The 6,788-nt window shown below is 43.6% G+C and overlaps 1 pseudogene; it reads left to right on the forward strand.

Moving 5' to 3' along the window:
• Window positions 1-178: 178 nt before the first annotated feature.
• LOC101575238 lies at window positions 179-1,116 on the forward strand (annotated as a pseudogene).
• Window positions 1,117-6,788: the final 5,672 nt, after the last annotated feature.

The raw sequence follows: 6,788 nt of genomic DNA on the forward strand, positions 1-6,788 counted from the left end.
TAATTAAAAAAATAATAATAACCTACCCACAAAGGTGGATCCCCCTCCCAGCGGCAGTGAGGGGCAGTGCTTCCGGGTCAGGGGTGACCGTCCTCCTCTGGCAGCCATTTTCCCCAGTCAGTGGGGAGGCTGCGACTGCGGAGGAGCCTCCTGAGGAGAAGCTGCCAAGAGGCTGTCCATGCGTGTTGCCGTGGTCATGGCCGGAGCCGTCCCTCAACTGGTCAGGCTAGTCTCCAAAAATGCTTTGGGATCATCTTTCATTGCTACAAGGAATCTTCATGCCTCTAACACCTGCCTTCAAAAGTCTGGCACTACTGAAATGTCCTTTATTCTTGAAAAACGAATTCTTGGAGCTGATACCTCTGTTAACCTTGAAGAGACTGGTCGTGTCTTAAGTCTTGGTGATGGTATTGCCCAGGTACATGGGCTGAGGAATGTTCAGGCAGAGGAAATGGTAGAGGTTTCTTCAGGGCTAAAGGGTATGTCTCTGAACTTGTAACCACACCATGTCGGTGTTGTGGTGTTTGGGAATGATAAACTAATTAAGGAGGGAGATATTGTTAAGAGGACAGGAGCCATTGTGGATGTTCCGGTGGGTAAGGAACTCTTGGGTGGTGTAGTGGATGCTCTTGGTAATGCCATTGATGGAAAGGGCCCAATTGGTTCCAAGACCCATAGGCAAGTGGGCCTAAAAGCCCCAGGAATCATTCCTCGAATTCCTGTGCAGGAGTCCATCTAGACTGGCCTTAAGGCCGTGGATAGTTTTGTGCCTATTGGGCATGGTCAGCATGTGCTGATTATTGGTGACAAACAGACTGGGAAAACATTGATTGCTACTGACACAGTCATTAACCAGAAGTGTTTCAATGATGAATCTGATGAAAAGAAGAAACTGTACTGTCTCTATGTTGCTATTGGTCAGAAGAGATCCACTGTTGCCCAATTGGTGAAGAGACAGTTAAAGATGCCATGAAGTATACCATTGGGTACTACTGCTTCTGATGCTGCCCACTTCAGTACCTGGATCCTTATTCTGGCTGTTCAATGGGAGAGTATTTTAGAGATAATGGAAAACATGCTTTGATCATCTATGATGCTATTATCCTTGTTTTATAGGTGAAGAGTTGGATGGAACAACTGACATTAAGAAAATCTGCACTCATAAATCTGAACTTGCTTAACTCTAACATGAATACTAGGGCAGTTATTTTACAAAGCAATAAATAATGAGTAGTTTTAATAATTTGGCATAACATTTAACTTAAAGGAATACTATCGCTATATGCATTCATGCTGTAACACAATCACTGCACATCCTAAAGTAGGGTATTTATGGGCTTTGCTCAGCTCTGCCTTACATAGACAGTGTAAGTTCTGGGTGGATTCATGACTGGGAAAAGCCACTATTTGCTTAAGGTAGCAGGCGAAACACAAATTCTTCTCAATTCTCACCTCCAAAATATCAACCAGAAGTAGCAGCCTCCAAAGCTCCCTTCTCTGTATCAAGCCTTCTCATTTCTGCTTCACAACAACCATGATGAGTGCTATTATCCTTGTTTTATAGGTGAAGAGTTGGACGGAACAACTGACTTCTCACAAATGCAGCTGAAGCTTCACAAATTAAGTTTTGCTTTTTGAATAATGGTTGTAAATCTTACTTCAAATCAAAATCTCTGCAGGTTTTTAATGTCACCAATTTTCTCAGTGGGAAGGGAGCTAAACAATAAAAATATGAGCAAGAATTCTTGCCTGTTGCTCCAGAGTCTTGCAGAATTGGAAAGAAGCAAGAACATTGAATTACTTGTCTTCCTGACATGTTGGGAAAGTTTATAGACAATTTTGGGTGTGAAAGAACTTAAACCAAGTAGTGTGAATTTACTGCACTGCCTTGACCCTAAAAACAAGTTTGCTCTCTCTCTCTCTCTCTCTCTCTCTCTCTCTCTCTCTCTCTCTCTCCCCTTCCCCTCCCCTCCCCTCCCCTCCCCCCTCATACACATAATATGGGGCTTTTATTGTAATGTGATCTCTATACATAAGGAACATGATAGGATACCTTTTGCAAATGGAACCAATTTTTAGGAGAAGCAAAGGACAAAACCAAACCAGTATTTGATATAAATCCATGAGTCTATGCTTCAAATCCAGCTAAGAAGTTTGTGACAATCTCTTTCAGTTTTACATCTGACTGTTCTGAGATCTTCCCATCAGCCCTGATGTTGCCCAACAGGGCCTGGCAACATGGGACCAGAAAGCCTGCTCAAATTTTGTGATCTTGCTAGGCTCCAGCTTATCAAGATAGCCCCTTACACCAGCACAGATTACAGCCACTTGTTCCTCAATAGCCATGGGAGAATACTGTCCCTGCTTTAGCAACTCAGTCAAATGCACACCACGACTCAAAAGTTGCTGAGTGGTGGCATCAAGATCAGAACCAGGGGCTGGAGAGATAGCTCAGTAGAATAAGCACTTGCCTGGCAAGCACAAGGTCCTGAGTTCAATCCCCAGTTCCACACAAAAATAAATAAATAAATAAATAAATAAATAAATAAATAAATATCAGAACCAAACTGGGCAAAAGCAGCAATGTCACAATACTGAGACAACTCCAGCTTTATGGTACCTGCCACCTGCTTCATAGCCCTTGTTTGGGCAGCAGCTCTGACACAGGACACAGACAAACCAGCATTAATGGCAGGGTGGATATCTTTGTAGAACAATTCTGTTTCCAAGAAGATCTGCCCATCAATGATGGAAATGACATTCGTTGGAATGCAAGCACACACATCACCAGCTTGTGTTTCTATGACTGGTAATGCAGTCAAGGAGCCACCACCAAAAGAGTCATTCATTTTGGCTGCTCTGTCCAGCTGCCCGGAGTGCAGGTAGAACACATCACCATGATGGGCCTCACAACCAGGGGGTTGGTGGATCAACAGTGACATCTGGCAGTAAGCAACAGCCTGTTTGGATAATTAAATAATTATGTCCTATAGGTCACAAACAGTGATGTTGTCTCACAAACTAGCAGTATTTGACCTAAAAGGTTAAATGTACCTGAAACCTAGCCCGAGCCTCATTCTTGAAGACCTGATGACAAGATGCCACAGAAATGTCCCTATTTCAAGGACAAATGATTGGGAAGATACTTTAAAGAATGCAGAATGCAGTCCCATTTCTGGCTTTATGTTGAACAAAATAAAACCAGTACCTCAAAGAGATGCACACGCAAACCTGTGCGTTGCAGCGGTGTTCTCCGGGAAGCAAACCGAGAGTGTGATGAGAAAGGCACAGACAAAGGCAGTCATGGCACACAGACATTCGTGTGGCTCAGACAGTACACACAGACACAAAATACTGTTCAGTCTTTAAAATCAAGGAAATCCTGCCATTTTGGATAAAATGAATGAACTTGGAGGACATTATGTTAAGTAAAATAAATCAATCACATAAAGACAAATATTGCTCGATATCACCTACATGTGGAATCGGAACTAGTCAAACATAAAGCGAAAGGAAATAGTGTGGAGGTTCTCAGGGCTCGGAGGTGAGGGAGATGGGGAGACATTGACCAAAGAGGATGAAAATTCAGTTGCAAGGTGATAAGTACTAAAGATCCAATGTGTACTATGTAACTAATCATGATGTATTAATAATAATGAATCATAAACTCAGAACTTTCCAAGGGAATAGATCTTAATATTCTCAGAACACATGCACAATGGTAGCCATGTCAGGTGATGTGTTAATTACATTGGATATAGAAATCATTAACCAGGGGAGGCCAAATAGTTCAGTGGATTAAAGTGTTCGCCTAGGCAGACTCAGGGGGCAGGTGTTTGATCCCCTGGCCTGCTGTGCTGGCCCTACCACCGGGGACACACTGAGAAAGCGATTGAGACTAGGTGTGGTGGTGCATGCCTGTAATCCCAGCACTTGGGAGGCTGTAAACAGGAGGATCACTACAAGTCGGATCTACACGGTGAAACCCTGTACATCTGTGTACCCTGTCCTAAATACCAAAAAAAAAAAAAAAGAAAGAAAGAAAGAAATTATTAACCAAGGTTTGTTTATTTCAAAACATCATACTGACAAATATATGTAATTTTTGATGTGGCAATCAGACTTCACTAAGTCTAAGGGGGAAAATGTATAGGAAGAAAGGAAAATTAACAGAGTATATTGAAGCCCTAGCTGAGGCAGATCACAAAGGGACCCCAAAGAGATAGTCTGACAGTCTAAACACCTTCCTGGCAAGTGCAAGGACCCAGGATTCAATCCCCAGTACCGCATGCCATCCTGGCCCCGGAACACCAGGTGCACCATGCCAGCCTCAGAACCAGGCATGGTGGCACACACCTGTAATCTCACTGCTGGGGAAGCTGAGACCAGAGGATCACTACAAGCCCAAGCTGCATAGTGAGACCCTATATTAAATAAAAGATTAAAACAATTTTTTTAAAAAAACAGAGGAACCCCATAAGATACTTTCCTTATACAAACCTGTATTGGCTACATTAAATGCATGCTCTGTTACCATAAAAATGGCCTCAGGAATTGATATTCCAAAGCTAGACTTCTCCCATACTACCTCGACTGGGATGCCCCACACAACTGGTTTTCTTCAACCCAACTCACCAGTAACAATCCAATTTCACTCCACACTTCAGCTATGTTTTCCTGACTAACCTTGGTGATGATGGTTATGATTTATACTCAGACTAGGGACAAGAGGTACAAATGCTGGAATCCAGCCTCAGATGCTGAAGGGAAAACGAGCCGGACCCACTCTTCTCAAGGAGCTCCTGTCCAGGGCAAGCATGAAGAGAACTTCCTCAGAGACAGGAGAGGAAAATCATGAACATTTGCACAGGAGAAAGGGTCCTCGATACTTTTTAAAGGGAAAATCATCCTGGCTGTACTGTAGATCTATTCATTCAGCTATTTCACAAATACACATTCTTTCTTTTTTCTCCTAGAGCTAGTATACATACTAGTTGGATAGTATACAACAATTGAATAAATAAACACATACATAGATGCACAGCTAAGACACTCATAAGGCAATAGCAAATGCCTGCAGCCCTGAAGGTGCCTCTTTGCACTGGAAAGTCAGGAAAGACCTCCAGTGATACAGCCCTTGAGCTTAATTTAAATGGAAACAGAAAGGTAGCCAGAAGAGGATGCAAGCTAAGAGGATTCTGGCAAAGGAGACAGCAAAGGAAATGTAAGGATTCTGCAGTACTTATTAACTTGGCTGGGATAAAGAACGAAAAGTCATTCAGTGTGGCTGGAGCACATTGAAGCAAATGAAAGTAGCAGATCATAGCAAAGAAGTAGAGCATCCTACATACAGGGGACATTGTGAAATCATGATCGCATGCCTGGTTTTTGTGCTGAGGGCCACGGAAAGCAATCAGGATTTTGTGTGAGGGGTGCAGGATGTGATGTATATGTGAAGAGTTTTCTGGCTGTGAAGGGAGCACAGACATCCATGTGGGTTCATCAGAAGAAGAAGGCTTGGCAGTCAGAAGACCATCATGAGAGACATGATGGACTCTCAAGCGTTAGTAGCAACTGCAAAGCGGCAAAGAACCCCACATATATTTTCCATGAGAAGTTAGCAAGTGTGCTGGATGTGAGCTGCAGGTTAAAGCCATTGACTGGAGTGAGGAGAATGACAAGAACCTGAGGCATAGGGTGAAGAAAAAGTCCAGTTTTTCACAGGGTTGGGGACTATAGCCAGATAGCACTGAGAAGATGCCTGAATTTCCCCCAAATAATGCAGCCACATTTCAGACCAGTAACTCACGGTACAGAAGACCCTTGTCTCCAGATTAAAGTCTTACCTCTTCCAACACTGGCAATATTTCAGCCCTAAAATGAAACATAGAGTTAGTGGCCCCCACTCTATCCTTAGGGTCACATAGGAGATGGTAGAGATGGTGGCAAGGATGACTGCCCAGAGAGAGGAGGCCCTTTGTGGCAGTGACACTGGTCCAGGGTCAATGTGCTCATCAAAATATCTGTAGCACTGATAACATCTGCCACAAGGTAGGAGGGAAAGAAAGAGGAAGATGAAAGACAGGAAGAGGAGACAGAGGGAAAGAAAGAAAAGCCCTGCAGCCACGGTGGGCCACCACTTATGGTCCATCTAAGATACTGCTAGGTGTCCAAAAGAGCTATGAGCAGCACCATGCCAGGGGCTTCCTGTTGTCTCTGATCCACACAGCAATCCCAAAAGTAGAGCTTCATTATCTTGTTTTTACAAGCGAGAAAACCGAGACACCAAGAGAACAAATTGTTTGTCCACCATCACAAAGCCGCTAGCACAGCCAAGACTCAAACCAAGTTTGTTTGCTTCCTGGACTGTGAGTGTTGTGGAGGATGAAATCTGACATGAAATCTGCCAGGCCTGGCTTCAGGGCAACCGTGGACACAATCAGAGCGTAAGATTGCACCCAGAACTCTGCCCAGGAGGGAAGCAACATGGGGAGAAGAGGGGAGAGGATGTTTTACCAACGGGTAGAGATTATGAATAATCTTTTTGATGTTGAAACTTTGATTGTGACTCTGATGTCTGTCCCTTTGGGTTGGAAATACCGCTACACACTGCATAATTCCACAGCTAACAGAGTGCACTGTGACTTCCCACTCAGCTCCCAAGTTGCTGCCGCTAGAAAAAAAGCAGCTTATCTCCATGTGTACAATTAACTCTCCACAGAGTGCAGTGTTAGTCCTGCTGAAAGGCAGCTACATTCCTCTCATTTGATGAAAGAATCATGAAAGTG

This window comes from Octodon degus, unplaced genomic scaffold (assembly GCF_000260255.1).
Source record: "Octodon degus isolate 3935 unplaced genomic scaffold, OctDeg1.0 scaffold00139, whole genome shotgun sequence".
NCBI classification, from domain to species: domain Eukaryota; kingdom Metazoa; phylum Chordata; class Mammalia; order Rodentia; family Octodontidae; genus Octodon; species Octodon degus.